Raw genomic sequence first — 25,302 nt, forward strand, 5'->3', positions numbered from 1 at the left:
AAGATGGAATCCGACTCTGGAGACGGCTTGATGGACGGCTTGAGGAGGCGCTGGAGGGAGATGCCAGTCGGTATGGCTTGTCGAGTGGAGCCGATCCGTGCTAGGGCATCTGCTTGGTCGTTGTCGGCCCTTGGCACGTGAAGGAACTCGCACCCTTCGAAGTATCCGCTTATCTGCTGGACAAGGAAACGATAGCTCGCCATGTTCGCGTCCTTGGCGTCCCAGTCGCCAGATGATTGCTGGACCACCAAGTCTGAGTCGCCGTAGCACAGGATCCGGCGTATGCCGAGCTCTTTGGCTAGCCGGAGCCCGTGTACGAGCGCCTCGTACTCGGCGACGTTGTTGGAGGCGGCGAAGTTGATTTGCAGCGTGTACTTGAGCTTGTCGCCTTTGGGAGAGGTGAGGACGATGCCGGCTCCCAAGCCGGTGCGCATCTTGGACCCGTCAAAGTGCATCCGCCAATGGGTAGAGTCGGGAGCCGGCGGTAAGTACTGGGTCTCGGCCCAGTCGACGAGGAAGTCGGCCAATGCTTGCGACTTGATGGCGGTGAAGGGTTGATAGAAGATCGTGTAGGGCGCCAAGGCAATGACCCATTTGGCCACCCGGCCGGATGCATCCCGTCTGCCTATGATCTCGGCGAGCGGGGCAGTGCACACGACCGTGATGGGGTGCTCTTGGAAGTAGGGCTTCAGTTTCTTGGCAGCGAAGTACACCCCATAGCACATCTTTTGGTAGTGCGGGTAGTTTTGCTTTGAGCTGGATAGTACTTCGCTGAGATAGTAGACCGGCCTCTGGACTAGCTGGGCTCGGCCTTCCTCCGGGCGCTGGACCACAACAACAGTGCTGACGACTCGGCTAGTCGCGGCGATGTAGAGGAGCATGGGCTCCTTCTCAGTCGGCGCAGCCAGGACAGGCGGAGTGGTCAGCATTTTCTTCAATTCATGGAAGGCTTGGTCGGCTTGATCATTCCACTCAAAGTGAGTGGACTTCTTCATGAGTCAGTACAGGGGGAGGCTAAGCAGCCAGTGAACTTCTGCACATCTCGCAGCTTGGTGGGAATCCCCATCCTCTCGATGGCCTTGATCTTGACGGGGTTGCACTCAATGCCGCGTTCGGAGACCAGGAAGCCTAGCAGCTGGCCGGCTGGCACTCCGAACACGCACTTCTCTGGGTTGAGCTTGATTTGGAATCGGCGCAAGTTGGCAAATGTTTCTTTCAGGTCTTCCAGCAAGGTACCGCGCTTCTCTGTCTTCACCACAATGTCATCCACGTAGACGTGGGCATTTATGCCGAGTTGTTTCAAGAGACATTTCTGCATGCAACGCTGAAAAGTGGCACCGGCATTTCTCAAGCCGAATGTCATTGTCAGGTAGCAGAAAGCTCCAAAGGGTGTGATGAAGGCAGTCTTCAGGCGGTCAGCCGGGTCCAACTTGATCTGATGATACCCTGAGTATGCATCCAAAAAACTTAACAGCTCGCATCCGGCTGTGGAGTGTATCACTTGGTCAATCCGTGGCAGAGCAAACGGATCCTTTGGGCAGGCCTTGTTCAGACTAGTGTAGTCTATACACATACGCCACTTGTTATTCTTCTTCAGAACCAAAACTGGGTTGGCAAGCCACTCTAGAAAGAACACTTCCATGATAAAGCCGGCTGCAAGGAGCCGGGCTATCTCTTCTCCCACAATTCTTCGCTTCTCTTCCGACAATCGGCGGAGGGGCTGCTTGACCGGCTTCGCATCATCTCGGACATGTAATTTGTGCTCGGTGAAATCCTTCGAGACACCCGGCATGTCCTTTGGGGACCATGCAAAGATGTCTCGATTCTCACGGAGGAAGTCGACGAGCTCGCCTTCCTATTTACTGTCCAAGTTTGCCCCAATGACAGCGAACCTCTCCGGGTGCTCCGGGTCCAGAGGTATCTTCGTCGTTTCTTTTGCAGGCTGGAAGGAGCCCTGCGCATCACAATCCTTGGGGTTGGGGGAAAAGGCCGGCTGCTTGCCGGCCATGGCCACAACCCGTTCCAACATCTTCTTCTCTTCTGCCACCACAAGGGACTCGGCCAGCCGGCTACTGGCCATGGCGCACTCGATGGACTTCTTGTAATTGCCGGCTACCGTGATGATCCCCTTCGAGCTCGGCATCTTCATCTTCAGGTAGGCGTAGCGGGGCACAGCCATGAACTTGGCCAAAGCAGGTCGGCCAAGCAATGCATGATAGGGGCTCTCCAAATCCACTACCTCGAACCATATTGCTTCCCGGCGAAAATGATCTTTGTCTCCGAAGAGAACATCCATTTTGATCTTGCCGATTGGAGAGCAAGACGGGCCGGGTACGATACCATGGAAGACGGTGCGGCTCGGCATGAGCTGCTTCGCTTTGATGTTCAGCTTCTCCATGGTATCGCGGTACAGTATGTTGATACTGCTTCCGCCGTCTATCAGGACGCGGGAAAATCTGGCAACTTGCCTCTCCGTCGCGAGGGTGACGTCCAAGACCATTGCATAGGAGCCAGGCGAGGGCATCACCTCTGGGTGGTCGGCCTGGCTCCAGCTGATTGGCTATTCTGACCAGTGCATGAAGTCGGCGGTGCTAGAGGCGACTGCATTCACTTCTTGGTGCTACCGGCGTCGGCTGCGCTTGTCGTCGGCTTGACTTGTGAAGACGACGTAGGCGGCGTGCTCTTCGGGGAATTCGTCTTGGATGGCGCCGACCGCTGGCCGAGCCGCCGGCTGCTGAGGGGCTGGAGGCGGCGGGCTGGGAGGCGGAGGCGGCAGCATTCCTTCGCCCTTGGTGATGCGGGTGAGCCAGTGGCATTTCCGGGTTGTGTGGTTGGAAGAATTCGCGCCGCTGTGGAACTTGCAGGGGGCATCGAGTGCTTGTTCGTAGGAGAAAGACGGCTGCCAGGGCGGCCGGCCACCCTTCTTCTTGGGAGCGGGCCGTTCCTCGGGCTGCTCGTCTTCAACTGTGGCCACCTGCCGACTGGAGGAAGTCGGCATGGGGCCCTTGCGCTTGTGGTCATTCTGGTAGGGGCGCCGATTAGGGTCGCCAGCCGGCGTCTTAGGAGCCGGAGCAATTACTTTCCCGGTGGCGTCCACTCGGAGCTCGGTCTTCATCGAGGAGTCGGCTGTGGCGTACTTGTCGGCGGTGACTAGTAACTCGTCGAGGGTAGCCGGCTCGTCGCAGAGGAGTCGGTGCTTGAGGAGGGTGCCCTCTCGGCACCCGGCGGTGAAGTACTCGATGGCTTGGACCTCGTGCACCCCCTCGCAGGAGTTGCGGAGCTCGGCCCATCGCGTGAGGTAGTCACGGGTCGATTCGTTGGGCCCCTGGATGCAGAGGGAGAGCTGGCGAGGCTTGGGAGGCCGCTTGTAGGTGCTGGTGAAGTTGCGGACGAAAACTTCGGTGAAGTCCAGGCAACTGTTGATGCTGTAGGGCTTGAGGCTGTTGAGCCATGTGCGCGTCGTGCCTTGCAGCATGAGGGGGACGTACTTCACGGCGACGCGCCGGTTGCTGTGGGCTATGCTGACGGCCGTGGAGTAGCCGATGAGCCAGTCCTCCGGCTTCACTGAGCCGTTGTACTTGCGCGTATCTCTGGGGAGCGAGAACCCTTTGGGGAAGGGCTCGTCGCGGATGCGGGGGCCAAAGCAGGGCGGGCCGACATCGTCTTCTTCTAGTGCCAAGGATCGAGCGAGGCGGTCGATCCTATGGCAGGCGTCGCTCTCGCCGACTCCTTCTCGGCGGCCAAGTCGGTCGCCAAGAGTCGGATGTGTGATAGGCGGCGGAGTGAGGCGTCTTTCTCTTCGAGGCGGGGGAGGAGGCGGATTTCCTTGGTGCTCTACAGCTCGAGGGCGGCCATCCGCGTCGCGCTCGATGGTCATGCGAGTCTGGCTGCGGCTGGCAGCCGACTCCTTGTCTTTCTTCTAGCGCGCGCCGCTCGCAGTCGGCGAGCGGGACGTCGCGGCGTGCTCCCGGCGCGGGGGATGACTATCCGCACGGGCGCCGGCTTCGTGCCGTTCTGCAGCCGCGTCGAGCAGCTGTTGGATCCGTCTCATCATGTAGGGGAGCTCATCGGCTCCCAGCCCATTGAGCTCTTCTGCAGCCGCCTGAGCGGCTCGCAGATTCTCGAGCGGGGTGGCGTAGACGGGGCGATCTGCACCCAGCATGCTGGCGACGGCTGCGCCATGCTTCTGGACGAAGCCGGCTCGGCTCGGGCCGCTAGGCGGCGGCGTGCCGAAGGCGGCGCGGTCGACTTCGCGCTGGTGGGCCTCGGTGAGGCGTCTCATCAAGGCTATCTTCTGGCCCTCCGCGATGAGGGCAAGGCGGCGTGCCTCCAGGGTCTCGGCGTCGGCGTCGGCCGGGATGGGGACGGAGAGGTCGTGCATCGCCGCTTGCTTAGCGTCGCGGGCATTCTCGCCCGAGTTGGAGACGTGGCTGATGACCAGCACTTCGGTGACAGCACTGCTGCCGCTGTCAGCTCCAGGGAGGGGGTCGTCGAAGACCACCATGTCTGAGGGGTAGGCGTCAAGCGACGCGGTGTCGGAATCGATGAGCATCGGGTCGGTGGAGCCGACTGACTCCATGTCCGCAGCAGGCTCGCTGGAGACGTGAAGCTGGTCGAGGAGGCTGACGAGGCGGCTCTCGGGGTAGTCGGTGCCTGCGTCGGACGCAGGCTAGTCGGAGATGCGAGCCTCGCCGAGCAGATCGGCGAGGCAGCTCGCAGCGCTGGCGTCGTCGACGCCTTGCAGCGCATCGTGGCAAACGCCATCGGGCGCAGCAGGCTGGCTGCGCTCGCGGGGGAGGAAGAGGGTTCCCGTCCAGAACAGGTCTCCGGACGACGGTGCACCTGGCCCCATGGTGGGCGCCAAATGTCGGGTGGTTGGTGCGACATATGCCAAGGGATGGCTTATCATTGTGGGAGCCAATAAAACGTCGCCGGTGCCTGGAAACGGGATGAGGCGAAGACATGCACGGCGGCGGATCTTACCCAGGTTCGGGGCTCTCCGAGGAGATAACACCCCTAGTCCTGCTCTGCAGGGTCTCCGCATGATCACTAGATCGATGAAAGGTAGCTACAATCGCTCCTAGAGCTGTTGAGATCAAGGGAGAAGAAGAACAAGGCTAGCTCTTGCTTCTCTCTATCTATGGTGTGTGTGTGCTATGCTTAGAAGCAAACTATGCTCACAGGCCAGCCCTTTGCATGGGTGCTCCGGGGGGTTTATATAGGCCTACCCCCCGGGGGTACAATGGTAATCCGGCTGGGCTCTGGTCCCAGCCATCAGTGTCTACGCTCGCCGGCTTCTCCGCCGGCTGGTGGGTCCCGCCGGCTGGTGGGTCCCGCCGGCTGCCGGCTACTTGGTCGACAGGCCGGCCCCACCGCCTAGGGTCTTGTCGGCGGCTGCTTACTGTAGCCGCGCCTCTGATGACGAGGGCTTTGTCGAGGTAAGCGTGGCTACAATGGGCCGCCTCGGGGGCTCTCACTGTAGCCTTACCTCGTCTTGTCTCCTTAATGGGGCTCCTGCTTCGAGGAAGGGAGTAGCCGGCTTCTGGAGGCCGGCTACGCTCTCGGCCGACTGGGAAAGGCCGGGTCGCCTTCACGCCTCTCCCTGGCTGAAGGGGCCCGCCGCCCGCGGGCCGTACGGGAGTCGGTCGTGGGTGACGTCGAGGCCAGCATGGCTACAGTGCCGAGCCGCACGGGAGATGGCCGTCCCGTACGGCCTCCTGTAGCCATGCCCGCCTCGGGCTTTGGGGGTAGTGGGCCGCACTGTGGCCACACCCCGTCGTGTCGCCGTTATGTGGGAACAGCTTTGGTGGTTATGGTCTCGGCCGGCTCCTAGGAGTCGGCATCCTTCTTGGTCGACTTCTTGGAGTCGGCCACCCCGTAGTCGTCCTGGGGAGGAGTTGGTGAGGCTGGGTCGCCTTCCGGGAGTCGGCTTCAGAGGTAGCCGGCTAGGGAAGGTGGCCCAATGCTCGGAGTGCTTGGAGGCCCGAAGGCCTGATAATTTTTTCAGAAGAACCAGGGGCAGTCGGTTAGGCTACCCGTGGCCATTTACTCCGACATTAGGTCTCTACCCTCTCCCCTCCACACACACCGATAGTCGAACGTTGTAGGTAGGTATCCATGCCACAAAGACAAACTGCACATCTGCCCTCTCACATTCCAGTAGGCCAACCGTCCTGTATCTTTGACGTGGGCAAACACAAATTCGATGGCACTCTCTATCGACCGCGCACCCACACACTTCATCCGCGTTTTAGATTCTATCAGTATCTCACGCCGATTATCCCTCCACTCTCTTCTCGTGGATCATTCCCTCTATATATGATATATCCATGACTCTGTTTCACACACATTGCATATGTTATTTTTTTTGTTTGAGATATCATCAACACATTGCCTCTATTTCACACAAACCATCTCTCTCACACCCACCCACGTACGTACCTGCACGTAAAGAAGAGGTGCACTCACGACGCACGTACTCACGTCTCGTTCCCGGCCACACCTGCGCAGGTACACGGTGGAGTTCATTTCTGTACGAAAAGGCAGCCCACGTGATAATTTGACGCGTGTGGCGGTTGTTTACTCGAAGAAGGGTCATGTACCACGCGTAGACGGAATAAAGTTCGACTTGACATGTTAGTATTAAATAAAGTTATATTCCTCAATGGCACGTACAGAATATAAAACGATTGTCGTCGGGAAAAAAGAAATCCGCTCCACTATATACAATGGAGCCTGCCTGCCGGGGTTTGTCTCTCGTCACACTATCTCACACAAGGCGGCAGTGGCCTCTCTCTCTCACCGTTGGTCACTGATCAGCCCGCATCCAGTCCACTGGCGGAAAGGTAGGATGTGCATCGTTCCTCCGTTCGATGGCGTTGAGGCAGCACGTCCTGATCTGCGGTACCCGCCGTTCTCTCTGACCAAGCTCTGGCGCGGTAGGGCCTTCACCACTTGCTCGCTGCCACGGTGTGGGCATATCTCGGCTGCCGGTGCCCTCCTAGTTACATCCCGATGACCCTCAGGTACAACTTCCTCCGGCCATGCTCCACTTCCCATCTTCCCACGTTGCTGCATGTGGAAAATCCTGCATGTGGATCTTCTTTAGTTCTTTGCTTAAAACGATCTCGGCCAGCGTACTTTCCATCTTGCAACCTCGTCCTCAAACCACCATGCTGCTATCTATCCCTTATGACATGGAATATGCTTCTTTTCTGTCGATGTATGTGTCTTCAACTCCTCTTATTGGGCAGTAATTGTTTCCTTTATACCTCTTTTTGCAAACAGGGCTATCCATTTCACCTTGTTGCTATTGTGACATTTTGGTGAACTGCACAAATCACTTTTTTTATGAGTGTTTTGTGCAGTTCCGCCAAAATGTCACACAGGCAACGTTTCTACATTTATGTGGGACTGCAGAAAGGGAGATTGGTTTTGCTATCCTCCTCATCCAACTCTGTGCCTAATCTTCTCCAACAAGTAGTTAGTCCTAAAGAGAGATCGCAGAGGTGATCGGCTTCTATTTGTGTGTGTTATGTTTCATCATCTAGTTCCACTATTATTGTAATTACACTGAATGAATATCTTTGCAAACAGGGATGATCAGCTCGATTTTAGTGGAACTGCACAAAATGATCGGATTGTGATGTCCTCCACACACCTCTTTCTTGGCTACAGAGCTGTGTGAAACTAGGTGCCAACCAATGAACACTGTGCCCAGGAAATCGAGCCATGCCTATGAACAACATCTATCAATTATATAATTTTCTTTATTTGTACACCTTCTCACAACTTTGTCTTCAGTTGTGATGTGAATATTGGCGCTGATCTGCGAACCATTGATATGCATTAGCAGCGATGGTAGTTTCATTTGTATTTGATGGAATGTTGTAACGAGACAATCTTGAGGCAAGAGGACACATGAATCCTAAGTTGAAACTTTTTTCTGCGGGAACCAAAGTTTTCAGCAGAACTACCGTGGTGTTGTTTTTTGTGCAGAAATGAAAGTTCTCTAAATGAGCTGAAACTTTTTAACGATTTTTTTGGAACAAAAGAGACCCCCAAAGCTTCGTGGAAGGACCAGAAGGTGAAGGAGTAGGGCACAAGACACCGGGGCGCGCCTGGTGGGCCCAGCTTGCCCCGGTGGGCTGTGCTCACCTCGAGGCCCATCTTCACGTGAAACCAACGCCAAAAAAGTCCTAAAAATAGAGAAACCATTAGAAGTAACCCTGGATCAGAAGTTCCGCCGCCGCAAGCCTCTGTAGCCACAAAAAACCAATCTAGACCCCGTTCCGGCACTCTGCTGAAGGGGGAAATCATCACCGGTGGCCATCTTCATCATCCCGGCGGCCACCATGATGAGGAGGGAGTAGTCCACCCTCGGGGCTGAGGGTTTGTACCAGTAGCTATGTGTTTAATCTCTCTCTCTCTCTCTCGTGTTCTTGATGGCATGATCTTGATGTATCGGGCGCTTTCTTAATATAGTCGGATCATATGGTGTTTTCCCCTCTCTATCTTGTGATGAATTGAGTTTTCCCTTTGAGATTTCATTTTATCAGATTGAATACTTTTATGGATTTGAGAACACTTGATGTATGTCTTGCTATCAATACCAGTGGTGATAATGGGGTATCATATTGATTCACTTGATATATGTTTTGGCACTCAACTCGTGGATTCCCGAGGTGACATTGGGGTAATCTATGCATAGGGGTTGATGCACGTTCTTGTCTTTGTTTCTCCTGTAGAAATCTTGGGGCACTCTTTGAGGTTCTTTGTGTTGGATTGAATATTATGAATCTGAAATTGTTTGATGCATATCGTATAATCAACTCACGGATACTCGCGGTGACATTAGAGTTGGTTGATGTGTATCATATGGTGTTATTTTAGTACGAACTCTTGGTTAGATCGATCGGAAAGAATAGGCTGGTGTTATTTTAGTACGAACTCTAGGATAGATTGATTGGAAAGAATAGCTTTGAGATGTTTTCGTGCCCTACAAATAATTTCTTCTTATGTTCTCCGCTAGATAGGAACTTTGGAGTGATTCTTCATCGCACGTTGAGGGATGGTTATATGATCCAATTATATTAGCATTGTTGAGAGGTTGCACTAGCGAAGTTAGGACCCTAGGACTCATTTTCAAGCATTGCAATACCATTTGTGCTCACTTTTATCAATTTCTACCTTGCTGTTTTTTATTATTCAGATTATAAAAATATATTTCTACCATCCATATTACACTTTTATCACCATCTCTTCACCGAACTAGTGCACCTATATAATTTACCATTGTATTTGGTGTGTTGGGGACACAAGTGACTTTTTATTATTTGGTTGCAGGGTTGTTTGAGAGAGACCATCTTCGTCCTACACCTCCCAACGGATTGATAAACCTTAAGTCATCCACTTGAGGGAAATTTACTATTGTCCTACAAAACTCTGCGCTTGGAGGCCCAACACGAGTCTACAAGAACAAGTTTTGCAGTAGACATCAGTGGTCTCCCGTGGCGAGGGAGGAAGCCGACGCGCGCCGTCTTCTCTGACCTGGCACTGGCATGGGAGGTCCTCCTCACCCTTTCTCCCCGCCGACGAGTTGGCAGATCCCGCCGCCTGCCACGCCACATCCCGCAGACCGGAGGTATAACTTTTTTTAGAACCGGCCTTGTTCTAATGGCCTAGCTCCCCACGTTGATGCATGCCTTTTTTTCATCAAGTTAGGATTGCTCCCCACGTCGCTGTATCCTGCATGTGGATATTCTTCTAGTATTACAAATCTCTCCATGTTGCTAGCTCCGTCGGCTTGTCAAACACTTGAACACCACCTAAATTTTTACTATTAGAGGAAAAAATGTACTGCAGGTACTAGCTAATGAATCGATCTCTTGGTTGGAAAGGGAAATTAAGATGCTGGCCCGACCGGTCTCTTGGTCGAAAAAGGACATAAAGTGGGGGGTGTTCAGTCAACAATGCAACCTAGAATGAGCACGTCTAGATTTCCTGTGGTCACATAGGAAAGGTCACTGACGAGAACAAAAAATGTACAAATCCAGACATCCTTTGCATATTTGCCGCAGTCGGCAACACCTCTGCCTCACCACTTTATGCCTCAGTGGAAGTAAAACTTGCTTGTGCCTCCCCTGTCCCTATGCCCTTACTGCTGCTGTTAATCTAACATCACAGGTAAAATGAAACAATGACACTGTTAATGTGATGTCGCTGTTAAGTAATGATGTTGTCAATCTATTGCCAAATCAATGCCACCACCATTTTATGAAATGCTTCTGTCTTGCTTTATTTCTCATAAAGAGTGTTTTGGGCAGTTACACTAAACTCTGACACCGGCAACATAGCTGCATCTCCATTGAACTGCACAAAATTTAATTGCACAATGGTTGAGACGATGATGTGTTTCTCCTTTCCGTATCACCCTTTGTTAGAACGATCGTTCCTGTTAACCATGCACGTACGTACTAATCAAGTGCTACTCCCAATTTGTCATCACATAGTCATACTGCAATTGTTATGCATGTTAGTGTAAGCCCCGTTAATCTAGTGCCGGTGTTGATTTGATGTGATGGCACTTCTTAGTTAATGGCACTTTTTCATACTGTCACTGTAATGCCATTGATAACATATCAGATGTTGTTGTTAATCATATGCCGCTGCAAAAAATGACACTGCTTAAATAACCATGTTACATATTTGTGCAAACAAGGTTGTCTATCTCCATATGGTGTCTATTTGTGCAAACGGAAGCACAAACCTCAATTTTAGTGGAACCTGCTGTCAGCTGACCTCACGGTGCTCCAGGTATTCCTACATTCTTAACTAGGTAGAATAACCAATGCAAGATGAAATAAGCTTATTCATACGTTGACTTGTTGTTTGCAGTGTGGAATGAGCCTGTCATGTGTGGAGGAGCAGACAAGCACTACAGCCGCTCCGTCAACGCAAGATAAAAGATACTGAGTCATTGATGGCCTGGCCGGTGAGTAGCGGTCGTGCAAACAGCGGTGCATTATTTTAGTGGAACTACACAAAAAACATATTGGGGTTAGTCGGACAAATTTTCTACAGCCACACGGAAGGAATTGCGCTCATCAATTGCATAGAATTTACTCCGTGCCATCGTAGGAGATCCCAAGGTGGAAATCAACTAACCACCTATAAAATTATGCATAATCTTCCTCACGCAGGTCAATATCCCCTTCGTCTAGATGATTGTGTTTTGTCATGCCGAGCTATTGATATCTGCTACTATTTTGCGGCGCTGTTTAAGTATAGCGCTTTCCTATCTTTTCACATTCAGGACAATGAAGATGATTTCAGTGGAACTGCACAAAATAGTCTGATGTTGAGTGATCCCTATTGCGTCCTCTGTTTGCTGCAATGTGTCAGTGTAAATTGCAAGATGAGCCATCAACCTAGCTGTGGAGTTGCCAACATGCGCAAAGTGTGCACGCAACTTCGAGCAGAAAGAAGCATGCCCAGGAAATTAGTGCGTGCGTAGGGAGGCCCTTTGCTCAGAGAAGCATCTATCATTTTTTCTTTATTTCTACACCTTCTCACAGCTTTGTCTTGGTTATAGTCTTGTGAATCATTTAGATGCTTAAACATGCTGAACTTAAGTGCTTGTGAATGTTAGCTAGTATGCATACCGTATCTTGTGAAGCTTAGTTTAGTGTGAATGTTAGCTTGTCAACCTTTACAATCTATGTATATTTTGGGCATGTTATTTGACCCCTCATTTTTCCGCGCTACGACCAGTGTGAGTGTCTGCATGCAGTAAACATTCATCTAATTTGGTGGATGCCAAGCCGGCCCGAAAAGGAGCTATAACTTTTTTTCAAGTTGAAAAATGTTACCGATGAGGAGCCATAATTAAGTTGGAGGCGTCTTCTTTTTCTTTCGAATGGGCAATAAGCTGGAGAGCTGGAGAGTGTCTCTAATGGGCCCCCTCTAGTGTGAAGTCCCTCCAGTACGATACACGGGCAGCCGACTGGGCCGATACAAAAGCCTATCCATCTTAAAGCCCAATTGTTTTTGTTTTTTGTGAGGAAAAGCCCATATTTCTTGAAGAGGGGGCGATCCCGGAAACACCCTCCATCCTACTCGCTTCCACTTATACTGCAGCTCGCTGTACTCTCCCGCTTCTGTCGCCTCGCAATTCCCCCCGGTCCCCATCTTCCTCACTCGTACAGAAAACCCCCGCACACCTTATTCCTCACTCGTACAGAAAAAGCCTGCTCCTCTTCGTCCTCGCTCCTACAGAAAACCCCAGCCATCCTTCTTCCCCACTTGCATTGCCACTAGGCTCATCTCTCGCTACTCTACTCAAACCCGTGAGCTCGACACGACGCCCGCAAGGAAAATGGAATCGGCTAGCCCCAGCGCCAAGAAGATGAGGCTCCTGCCAGAGGCGATGCCGGTTGTAGATCCCACACTCGGCAGCGCGGGGAGAAGCGGCGAGCCCCCCCCCCCCCCCCCGCCCACCCGGATCTGAGGAACCCCTAGAATCTCCGGTGGACCGCGATCTCCCGGACGACATCCTTGGGGAGATCATCTCCCTTCTCCCCACCAAGGATGGCTGCCGCGCACAAGTCCTCGCATCTCGGTGGCGCACTCTCTGGCGCACCGCGCCTCTTAATCTTGACTGTCGTCAGATATCTGTCCTTCCTGAATTTGATCTCCTTAGAGCCATCGTCTCCTCCCACCAGGGCCCCTTTCAACGCCTCTGCATCCTGACACGCTACCTGCTATCCATACCCCGCACGATGGACGCCTGGCTGGCATCCACTGAATTCGAAAAACTCCAGCGGCTTGAGTTCTACCATTACTACGAAAAATATATGCCGGGATCCCAACTCCATGTATTTGTGCCCACACCACCGTTGTCCATCTCGTGGTTTTCCTCCTCTCTCCACACCCTCACCATAGCCCGGTGTCATCTACCAGACAATCTGGTACTAATGATTCGACTCCCACTGCTAAAAAGACTTTCGCTTGTGGTGGTTGATCTGTCGAAGGCCTCACTACACAGCATCATCCAATCCGCTAGCCCTGCCCTGGAGCGCTTGCTGCTTGTTTTCGGATCAGAAATCCATATCCATTTTCTCCAAATAAAGTCGCCTCACCTTAAAAGCATTGGAAATTATTTTGAAGGACATCAGCTCATCATCGAAGATGCCCCTTCAGTTGAATGGTTGATCCTTGATTATTGTTATAAACCTTCGCAAATAACTGTCGTCTCTACGCCTAAACTTGAGGCCTTGGGTGTAATTCCTGATTCTTTGTACATCACAACATGATGTTTGGCTCCACACTTATTCAGGTAGTGTATATTATCATCTACAATTTTGTAATCACAAGATGCATTTTTCATTTGTGCGCACAAGTTTTATATCATCTTGGAGTACACTTTGGATACTAATATTATGTTATATGCTCAATGAAGAGTTCGTCCATCGATAGCCTATCAATGTGTTGGATTTTGTCAAGATCTTATATATCGGAATGTTTAGTATTGATCTGAACAAAATTATTGGCTTGCTGTGATGCTTTCCATGTCTGGAGAATTTGTATATACAGGTGATTATTTCATGCACATTGAAAGCCCATATATATTGTACTAGACTTACCTTTCGGCTGTCGCTCTATCAACATACTATTTTTTTAGACCTAACCTGTTTTCAATCTTCATGTCTATGTAGGCAGCAACACATGGACAAAACATATAACCAATCGGTGGTGTAATAAGCACCAGATTTTCTCAGTTCTCATGACATTCGTTTGAGGACAATAACGATGGAAGGTTATGCATCCAATCAGGCAAACAGAAACTTCGTCACATTCTTCCTATTAAATGCAAGGTTACTATTGTCCATGAGGTTTAAGTTTTTTAACAAGAAATTTCTCACGCATCATCAGAGAGGAAGCCATCTAGCTACTAACTACGGACCCGTAGGTCTACAAAGAACTACTCATGCATCATCGAAGAGGCACCAATGGAAGTGGTGAACCCCTCCGTGATGGTGTCTAGATTGGATCTGGTTGTTCTGGACTCTGCGGTGGCTGGAATTGATTTTCGTTGACTCCCCTAGGGTTTCTGGAATATTGGGGTATTTATAGAGCAAAGAGTCGGTTCAGGGGGCACCCGAGGTGGGCACAACCCACCAGGACGCGCTTGGGCCTCCTGGCGTGCCCTGGTGGGTTGTGCTCCCCTCGGAGCACCCCCGGGCGCTTCTTCGGCCCACTGGATGTCTTCTGGTCCAAAAAAATCTTCAAAAAGTTTCGCTGCGTTTGGACTCCATTTGGTATCGATTTCCTGTGATGTAAAAAACATGCAGAAAACAACAACTGACATTTGGCACTATGTCAATTGGTTAGTACCAAAAAATGGTATAAAATGACTATAAAATGATTAAAGAACATCTAAGATTGATAATATAACATCGTGGAACAATCAAAAATTATACATACGTTGGAGACGTATCAGCATCCCCAAGCTTAATTCCTGCTCATCCTCGAGTAGGTAAATGATAAAAACAGAATTTTTGATATGGAATGCTGCCTAACATGTCATCTCATATTCTTTTCTTTATAGCATGGACATTTGGAATTTTATATGGTTCAAAGCAATAGTCTAGTTTTGACATGAGACTTAAATAGTCAAGCATATCAACAAGCAACCATGTCTTTCAAAATATTAATGCTAAAATAAGCTATCCCTAGCCCATCATGCTCAATCATTGATCCATTCATGAAACACACTCGCATATTAGCTACACCCAATGCTCAAGTATGATCATAGTGCCTCCTAGTTGGTGCTTTATAACAGAAGATGGAGACTCAAATTCAAAATAAAAATTGTATAAAGTAAAAGAAAGGTCCTTCCCAGAGGGAAGTAGGGATTTGTAGAGGTGCCAAAGCTCAAAGCAAAAATTGAGAAGATAAAAACATTTTGAGAGGCATACTTTTCCCACCAACGAAAACGACTTAGAGCTCCCAATACTTTCCATGCTAGATATATCATAGGTGGTTCCCAAACAGAAAATAAAGTTTATTCCTTTTTCCACCATACTTTCACTTTCCATGGCTAACCGTATCCACGGGTGCCTTCCATACCAACACTTTCCAAGGAATTTATTATTTGACAACATAAAGTAAATTCATTTTTCATTTCAGGACTGGGCATCCCTAATACCTTCGCCTTACTCTCGTGCAATGACAAGTGAATAAACACTCATCGTGAGAATAACACATCTAGCATGGAAAATATTGGCCACCGCTCACTGCCTCGCGAGCGGTACGAGCACACAAAAGAGAAATTTATTTTGAAAATTACATATGGCACATACAAATTTGCTTAGAACGGAAAAATAATACCGCATATAGGTAGGTATAGTGGACTCATGTGGCAAAAGTGGTTTAGACGATTTTGGACGCACAAGTAGTGATCATACTTAGTGCAAAAATGAAGGCTAGCAAAATATTGAGAAGCGACCAACCAAGAAATGAATAATCTCATAAACGTGCATTAAGCATAATTAACATCGGATAATGCACCACAAGTAGGATGTAATTTCATTGCATGACTATCAAATTTCGTGCTTTCATAGGGAATCACAAACCTTAACACCAATATTCTTACTAAAGCATAATTACTCATCAACATGACTCACATATCACATCATCATATCTCAAAAACTATTACAAGGAATCAAGTTTATTTTGTCCAACGATATTCATGAAAGTTTTTATTATATCCTTCTTGGATATCTATCACTTTGGAACTAATTTTCATGTGTTTCTTTTGATAAGCTCAAACAAATATAAGTGAAGATCATGAGCATAATTTTTCTTTCTCTCAAAATAATTTAAGTGAAGCAAGAGAGAATTTCTTGAAAATTTTACTAACTCTCAAACAAATCTAAGTGAAGCAAGAGAGCATTTCTTCAAAAATACTAAAGCACGCCATGCTCAAAAAGATATAAGTGAAGCACTAGAGCAAATCCATAGCTCCTAAAAATTTAAGTGAAGCATAAAGAGCAATTCTAACAAGTCATGGAATAATTTTGGCTCTCTCAAACAAGCGTGTCCAGCAAGGGATCAAGACAAAAAACACAAAGCAAATCAAGCAAAGACTCATATCATACAGGATGCTCCAACTAGAACACATAGTATGTGACGAATAAAAATATAGCTTTGAGTAAAATACTGATGGTTGTTAGAAGAAAGAGGGGATGCCACTCGGGGCATCCCCAAGCTTAGTTGCTTGCTTCTCTTTGGATAATAACTTGGGGTGCCATGGGCATCCCCAAGCTTAGGATCTTCTTACTCCTTGTTCCTTCATTCATCATAAGATAGCCCAAAACTTGAATACTTCAATCACACAAAACTCAACAAAACCTTCGTGACATCCGTTAGTATAAGAAAGCAAATCACGACTATACGTACTGTAGCAAACCAATTCCGTATTTTATTCTTGCATTATATCTACTGTATTCCAACTTTTCTATGGCAAAAACTCATTAAAGAAAACCATAGGATCATCAAAACAAGCACACAACGCAAAGAAAACAGAATCTGTCAAAAACAGAACAGTCTGTAGCAATCTGGATATTTCGAATACTTCTGTAACTCCAAAAATCTATAGAAATTAGGAAAACCTGAGAAATTTGTATATTAATCTTCTAAAAAAAGAATTGGTATTTTATCATGCTCTTGTTAAAAATGAGAATTGTTTTCGTGAGCGCAAAAGTTTCTGTTTTTCAGCAAGATCAAACGACTATTAGCCGAGAAGATCCTAAAGGCTTTACTTGGCACAAACACTAACTAAAACAAAAAATACACAATCATAACAGTAGCATAATTGTGCAAACACTCAAGAATGGAAAACAAAAAGCAATAATAAATTTTATTCATTGGTTTGCCTCCCAACAAGTGGTATTGCTTCACGCCCCTAGCTGGCATAAGATTTTATTGATGCTCGGATGAAAGATAAAATTTGAAGCATCAAGAGAGCATCATAAAACATGTGACAAACATATTTAAGTCTAACATACTTCCTATGCATAGGAATTTTATAAGCAAACAAAATATTAAGACAAGAAGTATCTAGCATATGCAAAGAAGAGGAATAAAACATTGACCATCTCAACATAACGAGAGGTCATTTAGTAGCATGAAAATGTCTACAACCATATTTACCTCTGTCAAAATAATTACATGTACGATCATAATCAAATTCAACATATAACTATCACATAAAATATTATCTTCATGATCCACATGCATGCAAAGTTGACACTCTTCCAAAACAGTGGGATTATCATCAAATAAAGTCATGACCTCTCCGAACCCACATTTATCAAAAAAATTCATAAGATTGAACACTCCCCAAATTTGTGGGATTATTTTTACCTGAAGTTGACGCTCTTCCAATCCCACTTTCAATATTATGGCAAACATATTCAGCATGAGGCTTAAATAAACTATTAAGATCATAAGAATCATTATCACCCCAGTCATGATCATTGCAATAAGTAGGGGACATAGCAATATTAGCATCCCCAAGCTTGGGGTTTTGTATATTATTAGCACAATTGACATTAGTAGAAGTCATAATAACATCATTGCAATCATGCTTTTCATCCAAGGAGCTATCATGAGTCACTTTATAAATTCCTTCTTTTAAAACTTCATCACAATTTTCAGATTCATGAATCTCAAGCAAAACTTCATAAATATGATCTAGCAAACTCAATTCACTAGCAATTGGTTCATCATAATTGGATCTTTTGAAAAGATTAGCAAGTGGATGAAGATCCATAACAATAATTTTTTAGCAAGCAAATAGAAGGCACATGGCAACACAAGCAGACATGAGATCTGACGGGAAAAGGGCAAACGCAAAAGAGGGCGAATAAAACGACAAATTTTTGTGAAGTGGGGGAGAGGAAAACGAGAGGCAAATGGAAAATAATGTAAATTCCAAGGAGATGAGATTTGTGATCAGGAACCTGGTAGATTTTGATGATGTCTCCCCGGCAACGGCGCCAGAAATTCCTTTTGATGCCTGCTAGAACTACGTCGATATTTCCCCAAAGAGGAAGGGATGATGCAGCACAACGACAATAGGTATTTCCCTCAGTGATGAGACCAAGGTTATCGAACCAGTAGGAGAACCAAGCAACTCTACGTAAACAGCACCTGCACACAAATAACAAATACTCGCAACCCGACGTGTAAAAGGGGTTGTCAATCCCTTTCGGGCAACGGCGCCAGAAATTGGCAAACGGGCGTGAGAGAGTTGTAAATATTGATAGAGCGAACTCCAAATAAAATAAATTGCAGCAAGGTATTTTTGTATTTTTGGTTTAATAGATCTTAAAATAAACGGCAAATAAAATAGATCACAAAGGCAAATAATATGAGAAAGAGACCCGTGGGCCGTTGGTTCCACTAGTGGCTTCTCTCGAGAAAATAGCAAACGGTGGGTGAACAAATTACTGTTGGGCAATTGATAGATCTTCAAGTAATCATGACGATATCCAGGCAATGATCACTATATAAGCATCACGTCCAAGATTAGTAGACCAATTCATGCTTGCATCTACTACTATTACTCCACACATCGACCGCTATCCAGCATGCATCTAGTGTATTAAGTTCATGGAAAACCGGAGTAATGCAATAAGAACGATGGCATGATGTAGACAAGATCTATTTATGTAGAAATAGACCCCATCGTTTTATCCTTAGTAGCAACGATACATACGTGTCGGTTCCCCTTCTGTCACTGGGATCAAGCACCGTAAGATCAAACCCACTACAAAGCACCTCTTCCCATTGCAAGATAAATAGATCAAGTTGGCGAAACAAAACCCAAATATCAGAGAAGAAATACGAGGCTATAAGCAATCATGCATATAAGAGATCAAATAAACTCAAATAACTTCATGGATAAAAAGATAGATCTAATCATAAACTCAAAGTTCATTGGATCCCAACTAACAAACCGCAAAAAGAGTTACATCATATGGATCTCCAAGAGACCATTGTATTTGAGAATCAAATGAGAGAGAGGAAGCCATCTAGCTACTAACTACGGACCCGTAGGTCTACAAAGAACTACTCACGCATCATCGGAGAGGCACCAATGGAAGTGGTGAATGCCTCCGTGATGGTGTCTAGATTAGATCTGGTGGTTCTGGACTCTGCGGTGGCTGGAATTGATTTTCGTTGACTCCCCTAGGGTTCTAGAATATTGGGGTATTTATAGAGCAAAGAGTCGGTTCAGGGGGCACCCGAGGTGGGCACAACCGACCAGGGCGCGCCCTGGTGGGTTATGCTCCCCTCGGAGCACCCCCCAGGCGCTTCTTTGGCCCACTGGATGTCTTGTGGTCCAAAAAAATCTCCAAAAAGTTTCGCTGCATTTGGACTCCGTTTGGTATCGATTTCCTGTGATGTCAAAAACATGCAGAAAACAACAACTGGCACTTGGCACAATGTCAATAGGTTAGTACCAAAAAATGATATCAAATGACTATAAAATGATTATAAAACATAGAAGATTGATAATATAATAGCATGGAACAATCAAAAATTATAGATACATTGGAGACGTATCAGTTTAGTTACCGTAACACATACCTATTCCTTTTCGGAGTCTGAAACGTTCTCGTAAGTCTCCCTTATGTACTCCTCCGGGGTTATGGTATTAATTATATTGGTTTCAACATTTATGTGAGTACCTGAGATATAATGTTTGATTCTCTGCTCGTTTACCACCTTCGGGTTATTGCCTTCAGCGTTGTTGATTTTGATGGCACCGGAGCGATAGACCTCCTCAATAATATAAGGACCTTCCCATTTAGAGAGAAGCTTTCCTGCAAAAAATCTTAAACGAGAGTTCTGCAGCAAGAGAAGGTCACCTACATTAAATTCACGCTTTTGTATCCTTTTGTCATGCCATCTTTTAACTTTTTATTTAAACAACTTGGCATTCTCATATGCTTGGGTTCTCCATTCATCAAGTGAGCTAATGTCAAATAACCTGTTTTCACCGGCAAGTTTAAAAATCATAGTTGAGCTCTCTAATTGCCCAATAAGCTTTATGTTCTAGTTCAATAGGTAAGTGACATGCTTTTCCATAAACCATTTTATATGGAGACATACCCATAGGGTTTTTATAAGCAGTTCTTTAAGCCCATAATGCATCATCAAGTTTTTTAGACCAATTCTTTCTAGATCTATTATCAATCTTTTGCAAGATCAATTTAATTTCTCTATTGCTCAATTCTACTTGACCACTAGACTGAGGATGGTAAGGAGATGCAATTCTATGGTTGCCATCATATTTAGCAAGCAATTTATGGAAAGCACCATGAATAAAGTGTGAACCACCATCAGCCATTAAATATCTAGGGACTCCAATCCTCGGAAAAATAACTTCTTTAAGCATTTTAATGGAAGTGTTATGATCAGCACTACTAGTCGGAATAGCTTCTACCCACTTAGTAACATAATCAACAACAACCAAAGTATGTGTATACCCATTGGAGGAAGGAAAAGGTCCCATATAATCAAAGCCCCAAACATCAAATGGTTCAATAACAAGTGAATAATTCATAGGCATTTCCTGACGTCTACTAATATTACCAATTCTCTGGCATTCATCACAAGACAAGACAAACTTACGAGCATGCTTGAAGAGAGTAGGCCAATAAAAACCAGATTGTAATACCTTGTGTGCAGTTCTATCTCCAGCAGGGTGTCCTCCGTAGGCCTCGGAGTGACACTTGCGTAGGATCTGTTCCTATTCATGCTCAGGTACACAACGTCTAATAGCACCATCTAATCCTTCTTTAAGGTGTGGGTCATCCCAAAAGTAATGTCTTAAATCATAGAAAAACGTTTTCTTTTCCTGGTATGTGAAACTAGGTGGTATAAATTTAGCAATAATGTAATTAGCATAATCGGCATACCGTGGAGTACTACGAGAAGCATTTATGACAGCTAATTGCTCATCAGGTAAGATATCATCAATAGGTAGTGGGTCATCAAGAACATTTCCTAACCTAGACAAGTTGTCTGCTACAGGGTTCTCAGCACCCTTTCTATCAATAATATGCAAATCAAATTCTTGCAGCAAAAGAACCCATCTAATAAGTCTAGGTTTAGCATCTTTCTTTTCCATAAGGTATTTAATGGCAGCATGATCGGTGAGAACAGTTACTTTAGAATCAACAATATAGGGTCTAAACTTATCACAAGCAAAGAGAATTGCTAAAAATTATTTTTTAGTAGTAACATAATTTATTTGAGCACTGTCTAGGATTTTGCTAACATAATGAATAACATTCAATTTCTTATCAACTCTTTGTCCTAGAGCAGCACCAACAGCATAATCACTAACACATAATTTCAAAGGATAGATTCCAATCAGGTGGTCTAACAATAGGTGCAGAAATCAAGGCTTTCTTAAGGATTTCAAATGCTTCTACACAATCATCATCAAAGACAAAAGGAACATCTTTTTGCAAGAGATTACTGAGAGGCCTAGAAATTTTAGAGAAGTCTTTAATAAACCTCCTATAGAAACCATCATAACCAAGAAACTTCTTATACCTTTGATATCTTTAGGACACGGCATTTTTTCAATAGCATCAACTATAGCTTTATCAACTTCAATACCTCTTTCAGATATTTTATGCCCCAAAATAATACTTTCATTAACCATAAAGTGGCACTTCTCCCAATTCAAGACAAGATTAGTTTCTTCACATCTCTGCAAAACTCGATCAAGGTTGCTTAAGCAATCATCAAAAGAAGTTCCGTAAACGGAGAAATCATCCATGAAAACCTGAACAATCTTTTCACAAAAGTCAGAGAATATAGTAGTCATACATCTTTGAAAGGTAGCAGGTGCATTACATAATCCAAAAGGCATATGTCTATAAAGGTACCTAAAGGGCAAGTAAAAGTAGTCTTTTCTTGATCCTCTTTTGACACAGGTATTTGAGAAAAACCAGAATAACCATCTAGAAAGCAGAAGTGTGTATGTTTTGACAATCTTTCTAGCATTTGATCAATAAAGGGTAGAGGGTAATGATCTTTTCTAGTCACTTTGTTTAATTTTCTAAAATCAATTACCATTCTATAACCTGTAACAATTCTTTGTGTGATCAACTCATTCTTATCATTGGGAACAACAGTAATACCTCCCTCCTTAGGGACACGGTGAACAGGACTTACCCATCCACTATCAGCAATAGGATAAATTATACTTGCCTCCAGAAGCTTTAGTATTTCATTTCTTACCACTTCTTTCATCTTGGGATTCAACCGTCGTTGGTGATCACCATCTGGTTTAGCATCAGGCTCCATATTAATTTTATGCTGACACAGAGTGGGACTAATGCCCTTAAGATCATCAAGAGTATATCCAATAGCGGCACGTTGCTTCCTTAGAGTTTTCAATAATCTCTTTTCTCCATGCTCTGAAAGGTTAGCACTAATAATAACAGGATATATCTTCTTTTCATCAAGATAAACATATTTCAGAGTATCAGGTAATTATTCAAGCTCAGACACGGGATCACCCTTGAGTGGAGGAGGATCCCCAAGAATCTCAACAGGCAAGTTGTGTTTCAAAACAGGCATTTGCTTAAAGAATATTTCATCTAATTCCTTCCTTTCAATCATAAACATATGATTTTCATGGTCTAGCAGATATTGTTCTAAAGGATCAGTAGGAGGCAAGCAATAGAAGCAAGACCAATAATTTCATATTGACTAGGCAATTCTTTTTCATGGGGTTGTCTACGAGTTTTAGAGAAATTGAACTCATGAGACACATCCCCAAAACTTACAGTAATAGTTTCTTTTTCACAATCTATCTTAGCATTAACAGTGTTCAAGAAAGGTCCACCAAATATAATGGGACAAAAATCATCTGGTGGGGAACCAAGAAGAAGAAAATCAGTGGGGTATTTTATTTTCCCACACAAGATTTCAACATATCTAACAATCCCAATTGGTGATATAGTATCTCTATTAGCAAGCTTGATAGTAACATCAATATCTTCTATTTCAGCAGGTGCAATATCATTCATAATTTCTTGATATAAAGTAAAGGGAATTGCACTCACACTAGCACCCACATCACATAAGCCATGATAACAATGATCTCCTATTTTAACGGAAACAACAGGCATGCCAACAACGGGTCTATGTTTATCTTTATCATCATGCCTAGCAATTCTAGCAGCTTCATTACAGAAGTAAATAACATGCCCATCAATATTATCGACCAAGAGATCTTTAACCATAGAAATACTAGGTTCAACTTTAATTTCTTCAGGCGGTGTAGGTGTTCTATTATAACTCTTACGAACCACAGTTGAAGCTTTAGCATGATCCTTTATCCTAACAGGGAAGGGTGATTTTTCAATATAAGTAGTAGGAACAATAGGATCAACATTATAAGTAATGGTTTCTTCTTCAATTTTAATAGGTTCTACTACTTTCACTTCAATGGGAGGATGATATTTAAATGACTTCTCCTTGGGGAGATCAACATGAGTAGCAAATGATTCACAAAAGGAAGCTACTATCTCAGAGTCAAGTCCATATTTAGTGCTAAATTTGCGAAAAGCTTCGGTATCCATAAAAGATTTAACACAATCAAACTTAAGGTTTATGCCTGACTCCTTACCTTCGTCGAGTTCCCAATATTCGGAGTTGCATTTAATTCTTTCCAATAAATCCCATTTGAATTGAATAGTCTTATTCATAAAAGAACCAGTACAAGAAGTATCGAGCATGGATTGATTATTACGAGAAAGCCGAGCATAAAAATTCTGAATAATAATTTCTCTTGAGAGCTCATGATTGGGGAATGAATATAACATTGACTTAAGCCTCCCCCAAGCTTGAGCAATACTTTCTCCTTCACGAGGCCAAAAATTATAAATATAATTCCGATCACGGTGAACTAGATGCATAGGATAAAACTTTTGATGAAATTCCAATTTCAATCAGTTGTAATTCCAAGTCCCAATATCATTGCATAGACTATACCATGTCAATGCCTTCTCCTTCAAAGATAAAGGGAAGACCTTCTTCTTGACTTCATCCTCGGGCAAACCTGCAAGCTTAAATAATCCACAAACTTCATCCACATAGATTAGATGCATATCAGGATGTAATGTTCCATCTCCTGCATAAGGATTAGCTAGCAGTTTCTCTATCATACCTGGAAGAATTTCATAATAAATATTTCCAGTAGGTTCAGTAGGTTGAGGGGCAACTCTTTGGTCTTCCGGTCGGGGTGAAGATACCCCGAACAAACCACTCAAAGGATGATTTTCCATAGCAACAAGTGACGGTAAATTTCAGCACACTATATAAATGTTTCCTTACCAAATTCCACTTACCAAAGGCACTTCACTCCTCGGCAACGGCACCAGAAAAGTGTCTTGATGACCCACAAGTATAGGGGATCTATTGTAGTCCTTTTGTCAGCGGAACGACACCTATGGGATCACGAGGATCCCTTCTATGGTTGGCGGCGCGGGGCTGTGCAAAGAGTGGGTATGGGAGATCAACACGGGGGAATTTTATCCAGGTTCAGGCCGCAAGCGATGCGTAATACCCTACTCCTGCTGGTTTGTGCTTATCTGGTGTTCTTGGACTAGCAACAGAGCATGCAGGGTCCAAAAAGTCTGAATCCTTCCCCAGTACGCCTCGGGCCTCCTTTTATAGTTCAAAAGGGGTCACCACAGTGGCACATAGGAGGTGGAAAGTTTGCACTGTATACAAGCCTATCCTTGGCACCGTAGGACAAGACGCATTTAATGCGCTGCCAACGTGACCTCTCACTTTATCGGGGACGGCAAGGAAGCTCATCCCGTCCGTTGCCGCTTCGCCTCACTCCGACGTGCGTCCAGGCTGATGAGGCGTGCACCGCCACGCTGCCTGGCTGGCTGCTGAGCTGGTGTGGTGGAAGAGTCTTCACGAAAATCTGCATGCCATCACGCAGGTGCTTGATGAGTTGGCCTGGAAGCTGCATGTCGCCATGCAGGTGCGTGCCTTGTTGGCGGGCCGATTGCTGTGTTGGAACGGCGGTGGAGCCTTGGCAGGTGTGGGCCTGGCTGCGGCCCCGCAGATGTCCCCGGCAAGGGTCTTGCCAGGGTCTCGCAGGTGTCCCCGGCAAGGGTCTTGCCAGGGGTCTTGTGAGCGTCCCCGGCAAGGATCTTGCCGGGGGTTTCCGTCTTCTGGTTCTCATCTAGC

The sequence above is a fragment of the Aegilops tauschii genome, chromosome 6 (assembly GCF_002575655.3).
Source record: "Aegilops tauschii subsp. strangulata cultivar AL8/78 chromosome 6, Aet v6.0, whole genome shotgun sequence".
Classification (NCBI taxonomy): domain Eukaryota; kingdom Viridiplantae; phylum Streptophyta; class Magnoliopsida; order Poales; family Poaceae; genus Aegilops; species Aegilops tauschii.